Source organism: Megachile rotundata, chromosome 6, assembly GCF_050947335.1.
Source record: "Megachile rotundata isolate GNS110a chromosome 6, iyMegRotu1, whole genome shotgun sequence".
NCBI lineage: Eukaryota > Metazoa > Arthropoda > Insecta > Hymenoptera > Megachilidae > Megachile > Megachile rotundata.
This window is the reverse complement of record NC_134988.1, coordinates 10,078,116-10,102,589: the sequence shown is the minus strand read 5'-3', so window position 1 is coordinate 10,102,589 and position 24,474 is coordinate 10,078,116. Positions and strand designations below refer to the sequence as shown.

The following is a 24,474-nucleotide window of genomic DNA, read 5'->3' as shown; positions in this document are numbered from 1 at the left end:
CATGAATAAATTGACAATAGAAAACAGAAAGAAAGAGTATTATCTTTCTCGCTATTTCTCTCGAATGACCTAATTTCGAATGTTTCTTAGATGGTTATTTTTATTACCGAATACGCTTTCATACGAGTTAAGCGACGCTTCACCTCGTCGAATTTTCTGCCATAATTCAGTGGATATTTTTGGAATCTGCAGTCGGGCAATAAATCATACTCTAGAAAACGGAAGTTTACACAGAGTTTCCTTTTTGGAGGATCAATGATCGTGCCGGTTGTTCAAATTTATTTTCACAGCTGCTAAGTTTGATTTCCGTTCGATACGCTGCGGTATGTGGGGATCGAAGATGAGATGAATTCTTGTGGAATAAGTGAATTTTCAAGTTTTATGGTTTTGGGAAAGTTTTGGAGTTTGAATTGTTGAGTTGGGGAATTGTTAAATTTTTAAATTTGCAGATTCACTGACTCATCTATTCATTTATTTACTAAATCAGTAACTCAATAATTCAACAATTTTTACCAATTCTGAAATTCACAAATTTACCAGTTCACAATTTCATAAATTTCTAATTTCCTGAATTACAAAATTCCTAAATTCTTAAAGTTCTTAATTTCCTAATGTCTTAATTCCCTAATTCACTAATTCCCTGATTCTCTAATTTCTCAATTTTCCAATTCCATAATTCCCCAATTCCAGCACTTGCCAATTCCATAATTCCTCAATTCCACCATTTTCCAATTCCATAATTTACTAATTCCACCCTTTTCCAATTCCATAATTCTCCAATTCCACCATTTTCCAATTCCTCAACTCCCCAATTTCTTTATTTTCCAATTCCATAATTTACCAATTCCACCCTTTTCCAATCCCATAATTCACCAATTCCACCATTTTCCAGTTCCATAATTCACCAATTCCACCATTTTCCAGTTCCATAATTCACCAATTCCACTATTTTCCGATTCCATAATTTCCCAATTCCACCATTTTCTAATTCCATAATTTCCCAATTCCACCATTTTCTAATTCCATAATTTCCCAATTCCCCAACTTCTCAATTTCTTAATTTTCCAATTCTCCAATTTCCCAATTTCTTAATTTTCCAATTCCACAAATCCCAATTTTCCAGTTTTCCAATTCCCCAGTTCACCAATTCCCAAATTCCCAAATTCCCAAATCCCCCAATTCCTAAATTCCCAAAAATTCCTAAAATTTCAAAAATCCCAAAATTCCCAGAATTCCCAAAATCTCCTAATTTCCCAAAATCTCCTAATTTCCCAAAATTCCCAAAATTCCTACAACTCCCGCAATTCCCAAAATTTCAAAAATTCCCAAAATTATATTTCCTCTTTCAATTTGCCCTTAACACCCCTTAAAATAAAAAATTTACCAAATCAAACCCCAATTAAAATTCATAACCAAATTAAGCACACTATGTCCACCAAATTGAAAGCAAAAATTTAAAAACTACAAAACTACAAAACTCAGAAACCCCTCACAAAAGTCCAAATTCCTTAGTAATTAAAATAATTTTACTGGAGCGTACAAAATGCATTACTGAAATCTTTGCATGCAAATAAGAATTGAATTTAAAGTAAATTGAAAATTGTATAGCCAGTTCTTACAAACAGTAATTGTATAAAATTCGATTGAAAGGTTTTTCAATAAGAAACAAGCTTACCGCGTTAAATAAAAATTTCTCAATCGGTATGAGTGTGAACAGAGAAATAGGGTGAGTAGCGGAACAAATCTGAGTTTATTTATAGCTGCTTTGTAAGTTGCTAACTTTCTAAGCTGTTTTTTAACATTATATCAACGTGCAATATACGAAACAAAAGTTTCAGTAAAAAATCTGGCCGTTCAAAAGTTTATTCATCCCGTTAGTTATTTTTAATTGTGTCAGTCTAAAAATAAATAAATTCGGAATAATATTAATTGGAAGCTTCTTATATTTAATGGTATTAAGAGACATATTATTATTAATATTATTAAAAGACATATTAATTAGCTTATATTCTAAAATATCACACAACAAAAAAACTCGCAAAGATTTAGGAGTTTGTAAATATTTAAAAATGTTTAAAATAAAAGTATAATAAATATTCGATTATGGCTGAGAATTACTGCTCACTCGTTCGAATATTTCAGTTATTAAATTATTTACTTTCGTCTGTTGATTAATTTATTTCCGAATAACATCGATTATAAACAAATTTCTGATATTTACCAACGTTATAAAATATATTAATCAATATTCTACAACAAAATTAAACTTCTCGATAATTAAAACAAACGTATAAATCATTCAAGCTTACAGTTATCGATTGTTCGTATATTTTAATTATTTAATCGTTCTTTCGTCCGTCATTTAATTATTTTCATGAATAATGGATTTACCCAATCACTTTTCTGTATTTACCGATGTCAGTTTATTTCGCGGTATTTAATATACGGTAATTGGAAACCTTTCTTCGAAGATATTAAAATTATGATTCATCGAATTATATTAATTACGCGTCTATAATTAATCGTTACCAATTTTCCGAGGTAAAAACAACAGACACGTCGTGTTCAAACAATTTCACGTATTTCTGTTTAAATCGGTTCTGTATGTTTCTATAAACGTTAATTTTGCTCGGTCAGCTTCTGCGGAATTTTCAAACACTACAAACAATATTTTTAAACAAAACCGAGAGATTAATCGATATTCGAGGAGCTTTTCTTCTCACAGGAATTTCACGGTGACCAGTGGTGCTTGAATTATTGAATTTGCAAGGAAATACAAATGAAAGTTAATTCATAATTAAAATCGATTTCTCAATGAGCAAAATTAACTAAATTAAACTGTCGTTTACCTGATATTTTAAACAACTTCTATTTTTCTAAAAAAAATATATATATGAAGAAATATTATTTATGTCAGTTTTAAACAATAAAAACAATGAAATATTAAACGTAATATTAGATGTAAGAATTCATGTTTATAACTTAAAAGATGTAGTATGACGCGTTGGATTACTGCGCGTTGGTTAACTACGCGATAGATTACCACGCGTTAGATTCCTACGCTTAGAATTACCATGCGTTGCATTACTACGCGTTGGACTTACACGCGTTGAATATCCACGCGCTGGATTACTACGCGTTAGATATCCACACGCTGGATTACTACGCGTTAGATTACCACGCATTAGATTCCTGCGCTTAGAATTACCACGCGTTGCATTACTACGCGTTGCACTAACACGCGTTGAATATCCACGCGGTGGATTACTACGCGTTAGATATCCACACGCTGGATTACTACGCGTTAGATATCCACACGCTGGATTACTACGCGTTAGATATCCACACGCTGGATTACTACGCATTAGATTAGCATGCATTAGATTCCTACGCTTAGAATTACCACGCGTTGCATTACTACGCGTTGCACTAACACGCGTTGAATATCCACGCGCTGGATTACTACGCGTTAGATTACCACGCATTAGATTCCTACGCTTAGAATTCCCACGCGCTGCATTACTACGCGTTGGACTAACACGCGTTGAATATCCACGCGCTGGATTACTACGCGTTAGATATCCACACGCTGGATTACTACGCGTTAGATATCCACACGCTGGATTACTACGCGTTAGATATCCACACGCTGGATTACTACGCATTAGATTAGCATGCATTAGATTCCTACGCTTAGAATTACCACGCGTTGCATTTCTACGCGTTGCACTAACACGCGTTGAATATCCACGCGCTGGATTACTACGCGTTGGATATCCACACGCTGGATTACTACGCGTTAGATTACCACGCATTAGATTCCTACGCTTAGAATTCCCACGCGCTGCATTACTACGCGTTGGACTAACACGCGTTGAATATCCACGCGCTGGATTACTACGCGTTAGATATCCACACGCTGGATTACTACGCGTTAGATATCCACACGCTGGATTACTACGCGTTAGATATCCACACGCTGGATTACTACGCATTAGATTAGCATGCATTAGATTCCTACGCTTAGAATTACCACGCGTTGCATTACTACGCGTTGCACTAACACGCGTTGAATATCCACGCGCTGGATTACTACGCGTTAGATATCCACACGCTGGATTACTACGCATTAGATTACCATGCATTAGATTCCTACGCTTAGAATTACCACGCGTTGCATTACTACGCGTTGCACTAACACGCGTTGAATATCCACGCGCTGGATTACTACGCGTTAGATTACCACGCGTTAGATTCCTACGCTTAGAATTACCACGCGTTGCATTACTATGCGTTGGATTACTACGCGTTGAATATGCACGCGCTAGATTATTACGCGTTGGATATCCACACACTGTATTACTACGCGTTGTATTACTACGCGTTGGATTACCACGCGTTGGATAACTACGCGTTATCCGAAGCTGCCGCTCTCGCGTCTGCGCATGCGTAATCCTCGTGCTCCAATTGGTCCGTGTTTTGCCTTAATAATTCAAAAACGAAGCTTCAAACCACATTTTTGCAAAGGGAAATCTTATTCAGAATCACGTCAGCTACCATTTCAAGACCTACACTAATTGTAAGACACCCTGTATATACTATTATAACAATAATTAAAATTTCTATGTTGTATAAAATTCTTTGTGAAAAAGCATTTGCAAGAATTTAAAAGTGTTTCATTTAATCTTGTACACACACTACGAAATGTTCTGTCGTTCTTCTTCGTTGTAGATTAGAGGAACTTGAAGAAAATGAATGTTTGAACAATCTTGAACGAAATCCAATACATTTTTAAAGCAGACCTCGGAATAATACAAAAGAAGTACAAGATGATTTGAAAAAAAAGGACGATCGAATGTTCTGATCGTTTTCGCTTTCGAAGAAGAAATTTCCGTAATTCGCGACATTTGTCAGCGCAGATTCGCTGCGAAGAGAGTCGGATGCGCGTTCGAAAGCAAATGGTACAAATAGAAAGGAATACAGAGTAAAAATAAAACGAAAGCGGGACAGTGCACGTTACCGTTGCTGCATAAATAAATGCAGTTTCAGTTCATTATTCCTTCCACTTCCTTTTTAACTTGAACGATAGTAACTCGAATCACGTAGAACGTAAACGATGAGAAAAACGATGTTAAATGAAATGGAAAAATCACTGGAGGGAAAACGTTGCTAGAAAATTTTTTAGCGGATTGTAATCGGATAAATTGGAATTAAAAATTGGGTACTGATATTACTAATGTGTAGTGTATTAATTGTAGTAATGAAGGACATTGTTATACGAACAATTATAATTATTATTACGGTGATGTGTACAGTTCGTTATAATTGTTACAACGATAATACTGCAAATTTAATTAAATCGACATAATTTGTTGAATAAATAAATGTATTGTAATAGGTGTTATGTTCGTACTTTTCACTATCTTAAAAAGATAGAAAGGTATTATGTATCAGGAAATTTAATAATGTATGTTTTAAGGCACCACGATAATATGGATGGTTAATTATAATTACTGAGATGATAATGTTACTAGTTTAATTAGGTAAATTTATTCAATTATGCAGATGAATAAATAGGAATAGTACGATGGAGAATATTACACATATTGAATATCACAACATATTGAAACAAAAATATATTTTCAAATAGTTACAAAATTTTTACAATTTCTCCTCCTTTATTACTCCAAAGATTTTATTCTTTTAGAATTCAATTTTGTATTTATAGATCATCTGAATTGATACATGAACTAGTAATAGCAAAGTATAATGTATAGTGATCGCTTCTATTCACAGTCTAATTAATCCGAAGCTAATTAGTCCAAGGATATCAACAACAACGTGTTGCACACGTTTCTGTTTACACAGGGGGTTAGTTGTTGTTCGTCTACGAATGGAGATCGCATTATGGATTAAACGAAAGTAAGATGCATTATGATTATCAGGTGACAAAACACCCTAAGGACATTTAATGATCATCATAAACCAAATACTATTAAACAAACAATTATCAGAGCTTTGTTTGCATCGTAATAACCTAGTCTAGCAATTTTGGTACAACAAATCTATTTTCGGTGACTGGGGAAAGTTTGCGTTATAAATAGATTAGAGCTAGATAATTCAATACGATAATAGCAAAAGTTAATACAGAGAATGAAGGTTTAATTTGTGATGTAGTCCAGTATAGTTCGAAGGGTTAATTTCTTCCAATTATAGGTTACATTAAGTTTATAGCGTATGGGACGATAATTCCCATAGTGCCCATCATGCTTCACATATTCACACATTATCGCTAATGTGTGGACTATCATTTTGGACTACTATATTAACAAGCTTTTATATTCTTGAGATATGGTGTCTATCAAATTTCTATAATTTTGAATACCTAAATTCTGCAGTCCTTACATCCCCGAATCTCTGCATTCTCAAATCCATTGTATTCTCCAATTCCTATATTATGATATTCTTCATTCTGCAAATCTCTAATTTGCCAGATCTACGTTCCCAAATTGCTAATTTTCCAAATTCATAATTTCCCAAATTTCTATGTCACCAAATTCCTACATCCCCAAGTCCCTATCTTCCTAAATAACTACATTCCCAAATCCCCACGTCCCCAAATACCAACGCCCCAAAATTCCAATGTCCCTAAATCCTCACGTCCCCAAATCCCAACGCCCCCAAATTCCCACGTCCCCAATTCCCAACGTCCCCAAATTCAAACGTTCCCAAATCCCAACGTCCCCAAATCCCCAACGTCCCCAAATTCAAACGTTCCCAAATCCCAACGTCCCCAAATCCCCACGTCCCCAATTCCCAACGTCCCCAAATTCAAACGTTCCCAAATCCCCACGTCCCCAAATGCCAACGCCCCCAAATTCCCACGTCCCCAAATCCCAACGTCCCCAAATCCTCACGTCTCCAAATCCCCACGTCCCCAATTCCCCACGTCCCAAAATCCCCACGTCCCCAATTCCCCACGTCCCCAATTCCCCACGTCCCCAATTCCCCACGTCCCCAATTCCCCACGTCCTCAAATCCCCATATCCCCAATACCCCACGTCCCCAAATCCCCGCATCCCCAAATCCCTATGTCTCTAAATTCCCACATTCCCAAATCCCAACCTTGCGAAATCCCTACATCCCCAAATCCCAACCTTGCCAAATCCCTCCACCCCCAAATTCCTATAGCCCAAAATTCTCACACTCCCAAATCACCACAACCCCAAATCGCCATATCCCCAAATTCCAACATTCCCGAATACCTATCCTCCCAAATCCCTACCTCCCCAAATCCCTCCATTCCCAAATTCCCATATTCCAAAATTCTCACACACCCAAATCGCTACAGTCTCAAATCGCTATATTCCCAAATTCCCACATCTCCAAATCGGTACAACCCAAGTAGCTACGGCACAATTGGTCAGAATAGAAAAATAGACGCCACTCGCACGTATTTTCGGCGGTAGATTAGCTCTCGCGGTCACGCATACCAATTAGGCGAAAAACAGTGACAGTCTTGAAACGTCTCTCAAGTGAGATGCTACTTGCGTTCACCAGTTGTCATTATTATTCTTATTTGTATGTCACTGCAAGTGTACAGAGCTTCTTTCACTTTGAATCTCCCGCCAAATGGTTCGACATCTGTAGTTCAAATATTAAAATATCTAAATGAAATTACTGGATCACTGACTCTGCAGTGATCCTTGAAATTGATCGGGTGTACTCCATTTTGCATAACTATGAACTTATATTTCCTCAGGAAAAGTTTGCAAGGGAACGGTTCTTTTGCTTGCAAATGAACGCTTTAAAGAAGATGGCGCACTACGCGTAACACGTGTCCTACTTTTACCTCGCTATCAAATTTCATAAATAATATCATTTATGAATATTTATCGTACAATTTACAAACAAATACTTGAAATTATAAGATTCATCGATTTTATTTCGAAGTACTTTTATTTCGAAGCAAACCAATTCAACTGTAGTCATAAAAATCATGTTCCTAACCATTGACGTTTCTATTTCACGAGCTTCACTTGTTTATACAGTTTTTTTCTATGGCGCTACTATATCGTGCAACAGGCTGAAATGTTCATGAATTTATGAGACGAAAAACGAATCAACCGTTCAGTCTAGCTGTCGATAGAGGCGGCAAGAAAGCTAAGATTGCCGTAAAAATGAAAAATCAGCAGCAGGTCTTTCCTGAAGAAGAAAACGTCTGGTGTATGGTACTCAGTTGATAAAGTACTCGCATGCAATCGAACTATATATTTAAACAATTTCAAACTCCTTTGTTTCAAGTTAATAAAATTCTTCTAGTTAAAGTAACCTCTAGGTACTAAAGCATGAGATACTTTAAGCCTCTTGGACCAATTGCTGAAGTTTAAAAATTACTGGTCTTGAAATGGTGGATGTCGAAATCTTTTTGACTTTGTTTAAGTCTATTGATAAATTTTGATGTACATTTGCGATTAATGTAATATTATCTCAAGTAAAAAATCAATTTTAAATCGTTTTCTTAATTAGATAGCTGAAGATTGTAAACTGTAGGTAAAATCAATAACGAGACTACCCTTATTTTTATCCTTATCTCATTTTTTCATCTTACCCTTCTATCTAGTTATGTACATATAATAAACAAATTTATATTAAATTAAAATTTTTACCTTTTCTTTCTAATTTTTACTCTTTCATCATTATCAAGTTGAAACAAGAATAATATACTGAATACTCCATTTTTTTTTTTTTAATATTTAAGAGTGCATTCTCTTTCTGCAAATTATACAATAAATCTAATTGCTAATTCATAAAGTATTCAATAATTCATAAAGATGTAATAAAATGTAATAAAGCCTCATTATGAAGCAAATAAGTAAAAGTATTTAAAAGAATACTTCATATATTCGAATACCAAGCATCGCAAATGTTTAATTTACGTGACGAGAAGGTAGAATGATACTCAAAGAGTTTTACGTTTCTAACCTGTAAATTATATTTTCTCGGTACCGGTTGCCATTAACGAGGATTCCCCTATAGCTGATTAATTTCAAGTTGAGCGTACTTGAATCCTCCGGTAATTAAAGTTGCTTCAATATAGTACGGGATTGGTTTACGCGAGATCGATTATCGAATACCTACTGCAACTTCGAACAACAATATCTTCATCAGATGTTTGGGGGATAGCGTAAATTGCTTATAACAATTATGAAGACGAAACGAGCCAATTTTAGAGTGGCATCAATCGAACTCGATACGCGTTCCAAATCCAGTTTAATTAACACTTCATTCATTAGTACTTTGATTTATATGTGATTACTGAAAGAGGGTTCATTTTGTGGATTTGAGGATATTGTTTGGGGATTTTGGGAAGTTTGGAGGAATGCAAGGTTTAGGGATTTGAGAGATGGGGATTTAGGAAGCGGAGATTTTGAAATTAGGGATTTTGTAATCGGGGAATTTTTGAATTAAGGAATTTGCAAGTGGAGATTTAGAAATTTGAAAATTTAGAAATTCGGTAATTTCTAAATTTGGAAATTTGGAAATTTCGGAATTCGGGAATTTTGGAATTAGGAGATGTGAGAATTTGGAAATTTTGGAATTTGGAAATTTGGGAATTCGGTAATTTAGGAATTCGGAAATTTGAGAATTTGGAAATTTTGGAATTCGGAAATTTAAGAATTTGGAAATTTAGGAATTCGGTAATTTTGGAATTTGGATATTTGGGAATTCGGTAATTTAGGATTTTGGGAATTTTGGAATTAGGAGATGTGGGAATTTGAAAATTTTGGAATTCGAAAATTTAGGAATTCGGTAATTTTGGAATTTGGAAATTTGGAAATTTGGAAATTTGGAAATTCGGTAATTTAGGAATTCGGAAATTTGGGAATTCGGTAATTTTGGAATTCGGAAATTTTGGAATTCGGAAATTTAGGAATTTGAAAATTTTGGAATTCGATAATTTTGGAATTTGAGAATTTTGGAATTAGGAAATTTGAGAATTTGAGAATTTTGAAATTTTAGATCAGACAATTGGAAAATTTAGGAATTGAAAATTAAATACTTGGCAATTTTCTAATTTTCAAATTTGCAAACTTCTCAATTTGAAAACCTAAAAACTTGGAAACCTATCAACCCGGAAGCATAAAAGCCCGGAAATTTGGACACATGTCAACTTCAAAACCTAGAAATTTAGAAACTTGTCAGACTCAAAACTTCTCAAACTTCATAACTTCAAAACCAAAAAATTGTCAAACTTAACTAAACATATAAATTTCTTCCAATATAAAATTAATTTTACTCCAAATAAAATACAAAAATAGAATTTTTGTAGTGAACATAATTGCAAAAGGTGTCTTATTCTGTGAAAACCACTCTGTGTGTCGATACTGAAGTGTAAAATTTTTCACTGTCGTTGCTGAATAAAGAAGTTGTTACCAGGTGTCGGAACAATGCCAATTTCAGAATACAGAAATTGATAGAGAAAGATGATTCTCGTTGGGACGATAAAATCGGAAATGTGCCAACTCGATGCTACTGCACAGTTTGGTTGTCGCTACTCCAACAATACATCTATCTACAGATTATTCCTTTATTGTGTTTGGGTCGCTACGTAGTACAATTACTAAATAATTTTGTACTGAAAATATTTCCTACCTCCACATACAGCTATTACAAATTAATTATTTTATTACAGACGTTGTCTAAACTTTGAAGAGAAAATAGAAGTTGCAATTTTATAATTATAAAATGTGAACTAGATAACAATTTTTTGAACTAGATTTACAAAATCTAAAAGAAATAAATATTGTTATTATAAAATTTTAAAATTCAACTTGAGGTCTATTAAATAATTTAGATATCATAAAATATAATTTAAATCCTAAAATAATTTCTGTCGTGAGAGATCTACATTTTATGTTTAAATTTCATGTAATGAAAATGTATCTGAAGTGTAGTTAATACTTCTTAAAAGTTTAGTAATAAATGTAATATCATAACTCCTTTAGTAAACATTCTTTAATTGCTACACAGACAGCTTGAAAGTAGTAAATTACTACCACATTAACGTGCATCGAACGTAGCTATTTTAAAATTTGTTTACAAGATCATGACACAAATTAAAATATTTCTTAACCCTACACTCGATATAAATAGCTAAAATATTAAATAGCTTAAATGCACCAGAAGTTACGAACTCCTATGAAACATCGGTATATTGAAAAATATTGCTCCATTAAAAAGAATCTCTCTGTCTATCTCCGCGCCTTCCATAAAAAATCAATTCCCGTAAAATTGCATTTTCCCCGAATTTCAATTTTGTTCCAAACATTTTCCGATATCGAATAATTTCGCTCACCCTGTACATTGTAACAAGCTACAAAGTTATTGATCGAGTTTCGAAAATCGATTCACCGGGGTTGAAATCCATAATCATCCGTGGCGAGTTAAAATGCACAACAATGATCTGCAACGAGTCGCAGCAACCTTGAAATGGCGGGCGTCGCACGTGCGAGAAATTCCGCCACCAGGAAAAAGATGACAAAGTAATTTTCGCTATTTCTGACATCGGCTGCGAAAGGGGTTGACAGGAATGCGGCTTCTTTATCGCAAAAATAAAAGAAGCCCCCCGTTCTCTGTCAACGGGGCAACGATGATGAGACAAAAGGCTAAGCATGAACACAGTCGATTACGTTCGAAGCTTGGTGACGCAAGGACTCGCTTATTTTTATGGCGTGATGCGTTCCTGACTAACTTCGGCACGACCTGCTTTTATTTTGCCCGCAATTCGACCTCGTTTCATACGTTTCCACGATTCCCATTCAAGTAAGACCCCTTGTCAGATATTTAACCCCTTATGATTTATTTGTTGGGGGTGTCAGTCGAAAGATAGGCATAACATAGAAAAATGTTAATATTTTATATCAATTTGGTATTCAGTATTGACTGTGAAAATAGTTAGACTTAAACAAAAAGGCTTATTCAAAATTTTAAGAGGGTTTGTCAAGGTTGAGAGTGCGTCAGTGTCAGGAGATAAGAGTATAATCTTTAAAAGTTAATCCAAACTTGGCTATAATATAAAGAAATGTTAATATGTTATATCAATTTTATATTCAGTATAGACTGTGAAGAGTAACTAGACTTCAACAAAAAGGCGTATTCAAAATTTTAAGAGGGTTTGTCAAGGTTGAAAGTGCGTCACGAAAGTGCGTCAACGTCAGGGGATAAGAGTATAGTCTTTAAAAGTTAGCGTTCTCAGTAATAAATCAGTCGTTTTCACTATGATATAAGTCGAGCTTTAACACTTTGCCACATCCATATATGGAAGATGCTCCTTGCCTTTGACGTATTACTTTGTTCCGTAAACACGGACCTTATTACGTTCAATTAAACTTTATAATCACCTTCTTTAATCAACCTTCTTAAAATTTATGTAGAGTACTTCACAAAGAAACGTTCATATTTTTACGTTTTGAAGTCAGAATAAATACAAATAATAAATATGCAACTATGATTTGTTCAAATAAAAATACTAGGTAACAAGATTTTCAACTGCATCAGCTGGCAGTTAACATCTTGAGGGAAATTACTGATTTATCACAAGTAAGATTTGTCAAGGTTGTCACGTATGGATATTGTAAGGTTAAGAATATAATCCTTTCAAGTTACCCTTATTTTTATTAATAATTGAGAAGTTTCGCGCCATTGTCTAAACAGTGATATCTATGAGGGCCTTAGTACTGTTCTATGACGTCACAACGCTACAGCTTTTGGTGTAACGAGTGACTTATTAAGAATGCTTTCACATTACTTTTAGTTGTCATCAAATAAAGTCTTTAACTCCAACAATAAATGAGTCTTTTCATTGTATAAGAGAAGCTTCAGATGAAATCAGTCAATGTACCTTTTGCATTCACAATCATAGCCAATGGTCAACCTTGCTTATCCAGAATTGTGCATCGCAGCATCGGCAGTGACGATTAAACGACATGTCATTAGGATTCCCAATAAGTGAATATAAATGGTATCGAAGAAATAAATTTCACTTCGGACTACAGTTTATTTTGCTATGTATTTGACTCGAGAGTGTCTTCGAAGAATTTTTACGTTTTACAAAAGCTCGGAGTGGGCGTACAATTTTTGTGACATTGCTGAGGGAAAACAGTTTCTAATTTTCTATTGGTTTAGCTAAAATTCGAATGGAGGAAATACAAGTGACGTATGGAGTGGGTCTTTTCTGCAAAGTGACCGTAGCAAGTAATAAAAGCAGCAGTACCTCGACATGTATAGAAAGCTGCAAACAAAAGATTCTACCGCTAAGGTTATGGGTTCACAATCAGATGTGACTGACAATAAAAAATACTCGCTAGAATGTAATGACTTGGTCTTGCTATGGGTAAAGAATTAATTTGAAACTACAAATGAATGAAGGAAAAATTGTTGAATCGCTAGAAACTCGTACTGTTTAATCCCCTCTGCAATAGAAATTTTACCTAACGAGAGTGAACTACGCTAATGAACTAGTGTAATAATTTCTATCTATTAAAATCTTCCGTATTAAATTTTATTAAGAATTTACCGTGAATTTTGTTAATATTTCAAGCTTGCATCTGAGTCCGCAAAATCACCCGTTAAAGATTAGCTAATGATCAGCTCTCCGATGAAATTTCCCTTAGGGAAGTCTGATTGACTCTTGACTGTTCCTCCCGATGGATCAATACATAATTGTGCGGTTCATGTCCAGAAAGATCGGACGCGGTAAACTAATTATCTGGTAAGCTGCGACCACCCGTTGATGTGGGAATCTAATTTTATTGCCGTCAAATTGCTACACACCACGGACAAATTTGGACGAAACAGGCGTACTTGGGGCTCGTGTTGTTCAATGTCGTGGCAGCATCGATAAATCGGTTACAAGACGAAAATCGTATTTCAGTTTCTAAAGAGGATATTTTCGTGCGGTTTCCTCAGGGTCAGCAGAAAATAATTACCGGTTACGACCGTGACTTCGTTCAACAAACTGTTACTGGCTTAGAAACTTCATCTGTAACGGTAGATCGCATCAATACTTCGGATTAAATAATCAAACACAGAAACGTTATTTGCGAGTATTAACCTACTTTCTTTTTATTAACGCGCGGGTGTTGAAACTCCGATAAACTGCCGAGAATAGAGGAAGCGATAATTGTTACTGGAGACTGAATTATTCCAAGTCTTTTTGAATTGTTCCGCTTTTAGACTTTATAATTTATGAATTTTGCAGATGGGAGATTTTTATTTTCGGGGATTTATAAGCATGGTAAGCTTTGGGGCTGGGATTTACTGAGGTGGAAGTTTTTTATTTTTGATGATGGGTTAGTTGGAGGAGAGGTTGGACGTTGGAAACTTGGAAGTATGAAAATTTGGAAAGATGGAAAGAAGATGGAAATTTATAAATTTTAATATTTAGATACTTATATATTTGCAAAACTAGAAATCTATAAAATTAAAAATTTTGTAACTTGGAAATTTGATAATTGAGAAATTTTAATATTTAGATATTTGTATATTTGGAAACTTAGAAATCTATAAAATTAAAAATTGTAACTTGGAAATTTGATAACTTGAAAATTAGGAAATTAGAAAATTAGAAAATTAGAAAATTAGAAAATTAGAAAATTAGAAAATTAGAAAATTAGAAAATTAGAAAATTAGAAAATTAGAAAATTAGAAAATTAGAAAATTAGAAAATTAGAAAATTAGAAAATTAGAAAATTAGAAAATTAGAAAATTAGAAAATTAGAAAATTAGAAAATTAGAAAATTAGAAAATTAGAAAATTAGAAAATTAGAAAATTAGAAAATTAGAAAATTAGAAAATTAGAAAATTAGAAAATTAGAAAATTAGAAAATTAGAAAATTAGAAAATTAGAAAATTAGAAAATTAGAAAATTAGAAAATTAGAAAATTAGAAAATTAGAAAATTAGAAAATTAGAAAATTAGAAGATTAGAAAATTAGAAGATTAGAAAATTAGAAAATCAGAAAATTAGAAGATCAGAAAATTAGAAAATCAGAAAATTAGAAGATCAGAAAATTAGAAAATCAGAAAATTAGAAGACCAGAAAATTAGAAAATCAGAAAATTAGAAGATCAGAAAATTAGAAAATCAGAAAATTAGAAGATCAGAAAATTAGAAGATCAGAAAATTAGAAAATTAATAACTATGAAAATATGAAACTGTGAAAATATGAAAAAGAGTAAATTCGGGAACATTCCCATTAACAGCAAAAGCAGAAACACGAAAATCTAGAATTCCGAAATTTCTAAACGCAGTAAAACGGGTCAGTGATATAACATGAAAGCACGGAACCAGAAATGATATAATTCCAGAATTACTCATAAAGTAATAACGTAGAATTCAGTGGAACAACATAATGCAATAACAGAGCTGCAGGATACAATATACAATAATAATGGAAGATATGAAACAATGGAACATGGAATCTCCATAAGATAAAGTGACGTTTTCGGATCACTATTGTAAACGAAGTTTTGTTCGATGATTCAATCAAGCGGGGTAATGGTATTTACGTATTAACACTCCAGTAAAACGACAATTAATAGTGATTGCATAATCACTGCACATTACTCACGTTTTCACTACACGTGTTTTAGCAAGACCCTATTTGCCATGCGAACTGTGTTAAGCCGCGTTAAGCAGTTCATTTGAATGACATTACAATCAGAAGCTTTGATCTTCGTTTTACCAACAAATTCAGTGAATTAAATTTCTACAAATTTCAATATTCTTATTATCAAAAAATTATTTGTAATATTTATACAAAATATGTCTTCAAAATATAAAAACATTGTAATAGATGCAATTTAATATGTTTTTTACTGAACAAATTTTTAACATGTTTAATTTTATTAAATTAATACTTCAAAAGGGGACAAATATTTCAATAAATGTGTCAATATGTAATAATTATTAATCATGCCATACAGTGAATTTGATGAAAATAACACTTCATTATGAAAAAGAGAAAATAATTCAATAAATACATAAATTAATGAAACTCTAAATTTAATACTTAATAACTAATAACCTAACCTAAAACGAAAAAGAAGAAATAAATGTGTATAAATTATTTACAATACTACACATCTAATTTTGTCAAAATAATATCTGTCACAAAACAGGAACCCAAATTGCAATATTCCAGTAAATATACATGACTGAATACGTCATAATTTGTATATAACGAGTGTACACAAATTATTCATATAATTTCATCAAAATAATATTCATCATGAAAGAAGCATTAATATTTCATTAATCGCGTGAGGTAGCATAATAAAATATTGAATAGCAAAACCACACATTTATATGCAATACCACCTTGCCGCAGACACGCACGAAACAACCCATTTCGATAGAAATTATTAAAGATCATTCGGTTTGTTACATTCTATTGTTAGTGAAATATTAATAGCAGTTGTAATTAGTAGTCTCTTTTTCCCCGCGGTTTGCAATTATTTGTGTCGGTTATTAAATTACAGGCAATCGTTACTAATGACCACCGAGGCATTCAACGTGTTAATAATGTTTCTTGTGGTACGCTGTGGTAGCTACACTTGCTATTACCGCAATATTTAATACGTTAATATGCTAATAATAATGTGTTCTATGCAAATTTTCAACGATTTATTCTGGAAGGAAGAAAAATCTAATTATGTCGATGTACATTTGTTCGGTATTCGTGGCTTCCGTATGTAATTATAGATGTATTAATATTTCATTAACATATTAATTTGAGAAAGTTAAATAATTCGTGAAACATTTCAATTTTTAATTTTTTACTATAGGAGGAATATTTATTTTTGTCAGTATTTTGTGAGTTGAGATATTTTTGTCAACTGACTTTGTTTGAGGACATTGTTAGCTGTATTAACATTTCATTAAAATATTAATTTAAGAAAACTGAATAATTCGTAAAATATTTCAATTTTTAATTTATTACTATAGGAGGAATATTTATTACTATCGATATTTTGTGAGCTGAGATATTTTTATCAACTAACTTTGTTTGAGAATAATGTTAGCTGTGTTAAGATTCCATTAACGTATTAATTTAAGAAAGCTAAATAATTCGTGAAATACTTCAATTTTTAATTTTTCAGTTACAAAACATTGATGTAAATAAATATTTCTGCTGTAGTAACTGAGCCCTCAGAGCAGGAAAATATCAAGACAGTACTCTAAGTAAACATTGTCCAACTCATACAAAGTCAGTTGGTAAAAATTTCTCAGCTCACAAAATATTAATAGAAATAAATATTTCTGCTATAGTGAACTGATGAACTTCAACCAACTGACTTTGTATGAGTTGGACAGTGTTTACTTAGAGTACTATCTTGATATTTTCCTGCTCTGAGGGCTCCAGTAGCAGCAAATCACAAATTTCATAATCAGCAGAAAATCACAGAGTTAACATCACAATTCGAACAATTCTGTCGTAATAAATGAAATTCTGTCATAACATATTCCTCATAACTAAACGTAACTTGTGTGAATGAAAATATACGCCAATCGTGAATTTACCTAGCACGAAAATATCAAACCCCCCAACACTACTGCCTTTATAAAAGTTAATTATAACCTTTGTAACCTACAATGTTTTCTCTGCACAAAAAAACAAATAACTCTCCCAATTAGCGAAATTTAATTAATATTCATTTGTTATAATTTCAAGAAAAATACAAAGAAATCGCGACAGTTACATAAAAAAAACATTTAACGCACAGAAAGAACGTTTGTAATTATTTCTGAATGTATTTGCAACGGTATTTTCATATTCGAGTTTGAAAAGTGGGATATTTTCTGCTAGCATTGTACGTATAAGTTTGAAAAGTAAAGAATAGAAAAGGGAATCGCTTTGGGATACGTTTCATAACAGAAACTTTGACGCCACAGTTTCTGACCTGTATAATATCATCATTCACTTCTAGAATTCTTCACTTTTATAATTTCACTTTGCAACTTTCCAGCTGGAAAAATAAAGGTAACAAACTTTCGAGACACGATTATAAATTTATATTTCATTTTTTTTCTTACTGTACATTTCAATTTAATCGTGCAATTTAATTCAATGATTTCTTTAAACGGTGATCGAAATAATTTACAACAGACAAATTTATTTTGCGTTTGACGTAGAGTTTACAAAATTTTAATTAAGCACCACGTGATTTTTAAAATCAAATTTGATAGTGAATTGATTAATTAAAGGGATGAAATGTATAGGATTTATGGGCACTGAGTTTGTTCATAGCATCATGAAGCTAAAATTGGTAGAAATTAAAAGATTACTAGAAACACATAAGAATGATGTATCTCTAATATGGACGTCACATATGATTACACACTTCAACTTTGCTGTAAATATTTCACTGTAACGTATTTGGATTTGTTAATCCAGATGGCCCACGTAAAATTAGCGTGGCCTTCACGTGTTAAACAAAAGAATAAATCTTGAAAAGTTCAATCTTAAAAAGTAGATAAAGATACACTTTAAGTACAATTCAATTTTGTATAATTACAATCGTTGAATATAAAGTAAATATAAAATTCAAACATTTGTTTTAAGATGTTAAGCGTCAACCTTGTACTTGAAGACACTTTTGTTACTAGATGAAAACTTGAAAATAGAAAATCTTTTAAAAATGAAAATCGTTTGAAAATAGAAAAATATGAATTCTTTTGAAGTTACTATCAGTTAATTATTATTGTCCCTCTTACTGTATTTATATATTTATAGATTCATTAAAAAAAATACCAATAATAAATTGCTGTATTAAGTCATTAAGGCACAAGACCTTAAAAAACCAAGAAAAGAATTGTGTTTAATATAAACAAATACAGACATCCCAATTATTTACCATAGTAAACTTGATGAGTTAAAACGCGTTAAAACCCCAACTAAAAAGTGGGACAGTTTTTCTCACGAAAGAGTAAAACCGAACGGCGAGTGAGTCACATTTCAAACGAAAATCCTTGAGTAAGCGACCGAGACGATTACGAAGGTAAATTCTCGAAAAGCGTGGCGAACCACGAGTTCATCCGCCTAGAGGCAACAAAAGCAGAAGTGCGTCGGTCAGACGTAAAGCAAGAGCATCACGAGCGTAGCCGAGGAGACAGTCTCGTGGAAAGAGATTTTACCGTGTGTAGACGCGCCAAGTCTGGTAAGGGCTTGTCCTTCTCTGCACCAAACCCTGAGCATGCATTTCAACAGCTCCTCCAAGGCCCTCTTCAAGGACACGTCCGCTCCGAGCTCCGTGGAGCACTCGGTGGCCGCGCAATCGCACACCATCTCGCACCCGGCACCTAACACTACAACTTCCGGTGCACCTTTCAGGGGAATGAAAAGAAAAGAAGAGGTTTCCGCTCGAGCACGCGACGCCGGAACGCGGGAATCACGGGAAAGCTTCGATCAGAAGAAGAGGATATCTACGGACGGCTTGTGGAATGCGACTCGACGCCCTGACCCACTGACTGCCAGCCAAAAGCTTCTTCCACTCGACACCCTCCTTCCTCTACCCACCTCCTCGTACAATTCTCCCAGTAACCGACGCTCGTTTCCCTCCTCGCCGATACACCACTTCGGCTTAACTTTGCTCGGGATATTTAGACGACCGCGAATCGCCTTTACACGCATACGATCTACCGATGGAGCTTCGTGACGATTACGGAGATTTCAGATCGACTTTACACGCATACGATTTACCGATAGAGCTTTGTGACGATTACGGAGATTTCAGATCGATTTTACACGCATACGATTAATCGATGGAGCTTTGTGACGATTACGGAGATTTGAGATTGTCTTTATTGAGATAGTCTGTACACATATGATCAGCCTTCATAAAGGTGATAGAGAGCTTCATGACGATTATGGAGATTTGTCTTTTTGAGTGACGGGTTTAAGCTTTTAGGTGGCAGGGAGATGGATGAGGATGAATGCGTTTTAAGAGGGATATTTTGTAATATAATTTATATTTATTAATATAATATAATGCGTGTGATGACATGTGTGAAGGCGAGTCGATTTGAGGATCTTTTAAAATATTTGTGATGCAGCGTTGAAACTGTGATTGTATCAAGTAGTAGTTTGTTCACAGAAGTAGTGATGGGTTGTGGATAAGGATTAGTTGTTTTTTGAAAGAGTTCTGTAATTTAGTTTTGATAAGTTTATGCAATTTTTATGAGAGTCAATTTTTGTATTTTTAGATTTGTAAGTTGTTGAGTTTGTGGATTTTCAGAGTTTTATATTGGCAAGTTTGGAGAGTGTTAAACTTGTCAATTTTGGTTATTTTATTCTTTAAAGAGCAAATGTTGGAAGTTTTCTGAAGTTCCTAATTTTCGGTATCATCAAAGTTTATATTTTGAAATTTGTAAATTTGTAAGTTGCAAAAGTAGGAAATTATGAAATTCTCAAATCCCTAAAACTCCAAATTTCTAAATCACTAAATGTCTCAATTCCTAAATTAGTAAAAACCTAAACTAAACTGCCATATCTCTAAATCCCCAAATTTCTAACTTCTCAAGTTTCTAAATCAGTAAATCCCTAAATCGTCATATCTCTAAATTTCACAATTGCTAAATTCCCAAATCGTTAAATTTGTAAATCCCTAAATCCTCAACTTCGTAAATTTGTTATTCCCTAAAACAATAAATCATTAAATTCTTAAATCCCTAAGTCTCCAAATACCTATATCCCCAAATTCTAAAATCCCTAAATTCCCAAAATTCTCAAAATTCTCAAAATTCCCAAAATTCCCAAAATTCCCAAAATTCCCAAAATTCTCAAAATTCCTAAAATTCCTAAAATTCCCAAAATTCCCAAAATTCCCCAAATTCCCCAATCCTCAAATCCTCAAATCTCCAAACCCCCAAACCCCCAAATCCCTAAATTCCCAAATCCCTAAATTCCCAAATCCCTAAATTCCCAAATCCCAAAATTCCAAAATTCGTAAATTCTTGTATCCCTATATCCCTTAATTCCCAAATACATAAACACCAAAATTCCCAGATTCCTAAATTCTCAAATACCTAAATCCCTAAATCCCCACAACGTCCTACTTCCCCTAATTTGCATAACTCAAAAATTCCCCGTCTCCTAGATGTCGAGTTTCTAAATTTTTACATACGATAGTTCGTAAATTTAAAAATTTCGCTACCAATCCGAACGAGTGATAAATTCTGTTCCTCTTACGTCATCATTTTCTCTAGGGAAATCTGCGCTGCTCGCGACTGTACATTCCCGTGCAAAAGTCATAAGTACGTGTCCCAATTTTAATCATATTTAACTTCTAATATAACTTCTTTAAACTAACTAATACATTACCATAAACTAATAATATTATTATAACGTTTATATTACTGTAAATGTAAAAACTCTGTATTTTATTAGAATATCTACTTTCGAAAGAATAATTTTGTAAAATTCTCACATAAATTCATACCAGTACTATTATTATCACATACGTGTTACTATTTCCTTAATACAATTAATAACAAAAAAAGCTTGAATTAGTATTTCCTTAAAAACAGTCTAAAAATAATAGATAAAACGTGTCTACAATAAGATTACCGTTTCCTACAAATCTTGACCGAATTACCATTTCAGTAGGTTAAATATTTGAACGATTTGAAACGTATGTTCCTACTGATGAGTCTTTGAAATTTTAATAGGTGTCCAATTACTTTTGAGGCCGAGTATATGTGTACGTTCATATGTTTCTGGACGATCCTTGGAATACTTTGACGGGTATGCCGATGAATGGAATTCAAAGTAGTTGGTACGAGGCGGAAACGATGTTCCAGAGGAACGGAATTTTGGTAAATTGCGAGCAGTGGGTAATTAGGAACGGGTTTGGTTTGAATGAGTCGAGAGGTAGATAGTTACCACTGTATTGATTTTGTAAAATTAGAGTTGCGAAAGCGTTGTACCTTTGCGGTATGAATTTGCTTAAGTGGGTGCATTTGTGACGAAACAGTACGTAAAAATGATAGAAATTGAGCAAAGGTACGTTATTGGGAGTTTTATTATAATATTATGATACTAACGTTAGTAACAGATTATACAGATATCAACAAAATTTTACACAGTTTAATTGTCGAAGTAAATACATTTTTAGAATTTTAATAAATAATTTTATACTCCAGTATTCTATACACTTGTTTTGTATCAGAGATCTATTTGTAATTTTGGTGCATTTAGCGAAATGATAATTGAGGATTTGGAGAAATTATTTAAATGCAAGGTTCATAGTTCTTGGACACATTTAGCAAAATGATGATTGAGGATTTGGGGAAATTATTTAAATGCAAGGTTCATAGTTCTTGGACACATTTAGCAAAATGATGATTGAGGATTTGGGGAAATTATTTGAATACAAGGTTCATAGTTCCTGTACGTATTTAGCAAAATGATTGAGGATTTGGGGAAATTATTTGAATACAGGGTTCATAGCTCCTGGACATATTCAATAAAATTATTATTGAGGATTTCAAGAACTTATTTAAATACAAGGTTCATAGCTCCCGTACAACTTTAAAGTAGTAAATTAACAGCGCCTTCATAGTTTATTTATAAAAGTTAAATTAGAAGTTAGAAATTATAATTAAATAGAAAAGTAGTCTGCAACTCGCTACTTACCTTATGCAGATGAAATTGGTGTACTTAAAAGCACTTGTTCTAGTAGATAGGAACAGTGGACTAGTTAGAGGCAAATCTGGCTTCCTTACGAAAGTTTAACAATTTAGAAATTTGGGAATTTAGAAAGTTGGGAAGTTCATTGAAAATTTGGGGATATGAAGAGCTGGAAATTTGAGGATGTAAGAAAATGGAGAGCTTGAGGATTTGATTATTGTGAAACTTGGGTATTTGGAAATTAGATATTGACTAATTTGAAAATGTGGGAATTTAGTAATTTGGAGATGGTTATTTTGAAATTTTTTAATTTGCAAATTTAGTGATTTGGGATTTGGTCATTTGCAAATTTAGTAATTTCAGAATTGGTCATTTGCAAATTTAGTGACTTGGGATTTGGTCACTTGCAAATTTAGTAACTTGGGATTTGGTCACTTACAAATTTAGGGACTTGGGATTTGGTCATGTGCAAATTTAATAGCATGGGTATTGGTCATTTGCAAATTCAGTGATTTGGGTTTTGGTCATTTGCAAATTTAGTGGCTTGGGATTTGGTCACTTGCAAATTTAGGAACTTGGGATTTGGTCATTTGCAAATTTAGTGACTTGGGTTTTGGTCATTTGCAAATTTAGTGGCTTGGGTTTTGGTCATCTGTAAATTTAGTGGCTTGGGATTTGGTCATTTGCAAATTTAGGGACTTGGGAATTGCTCATTTGCAAATTTAGTGGCTTGGGATTTTGTCACTTGCAAATTTAGTGGCTTGGGATTTGGTCACTTGCAAATTTAGGGACTTGGTATTTGGTCATTTGCAAATTTAGTAACATGGGAATTGATCACTTGCAAATTTAGTAGCATGGAAATTGATCATTTGCAAATTTAGTAACTTGGGAATTGGTCACTTGCAAATTTAGTGACTTAGGATTTGGTCATGTGCAAATATAGCAATCTGCAAACTGTTCATTTACAAATTGAATAACATATAAACTGACCATTAGCAAATTTAGGAAAATTAGAATTGGTAGTTTGCAAATTTAGTAATTTAGGAAATGGCTATTTACAAATTTCTAACCTCACAATTGATCATTTGCAAGTTCAGTACTCTAGGAATTGATCATCTATGAATTACAAATTGATCATTTACAAATTTACAAACCTATAAATTTAATAATTTAGTAATTAAGTAACTTAACAATCTAGTATTTTATTAATTTAGTAAATGCTGAAGTAAAAGTTTAATAACTCAGAAAATAATACATTTAACATTAAATTGAAAATTTCATAAATTCCATAAATTCGACAATTCCATAATTCACTAAATCTATCAATTTACCAATCTAAATTTTCACAAACCCTAAAACTTGCAAATCCAAGAAACTAAAAATCTAGAAACTGTTCAAATATACACCTATTCCATAATTTACAAAATCTATCAGTTTACTAATCTGAAATTTTTTTGCAAACCCCAAAACCTTCAAATCCCACAAATTAAAAATCTAGAAGCTGATTAAATATATAACTATTCCATAATTTACAAAATCCATTAATTTACCAATCTGAAATATTGCAAACCCTAAACCTTGCAAATCCCACAAATTAAAAATCTCGAAACTGTCTAGAAATTCAAATATACAACTATTCCATAATTTACAAAATTTATCAATTTACCAATCTGAAATATTGCGAACCCCAAAACTTGCAAATCCCACAAATTAAAAATCTCGAAACTGTCCAGAAACTCAAATATACGCCTATTCCATAATTTACAAAATCTATTAATTTAC

The 24,474-nt window shown here is 33.1% G+C and overlaps 1 protein-coding gene across 3 annotated transcripts in view; it reads right to left on the bottom strand.

The window, feature by feature from the left end:
- The window catches only part of LOC100880490 (uncharacterized), a 119,643-nt gene that overhangs the window by 12,983 nt on the left and 82,186 nt on the right, over window positions 1-24,474 (bottom strand). The window lies entirely within an intron of this gene.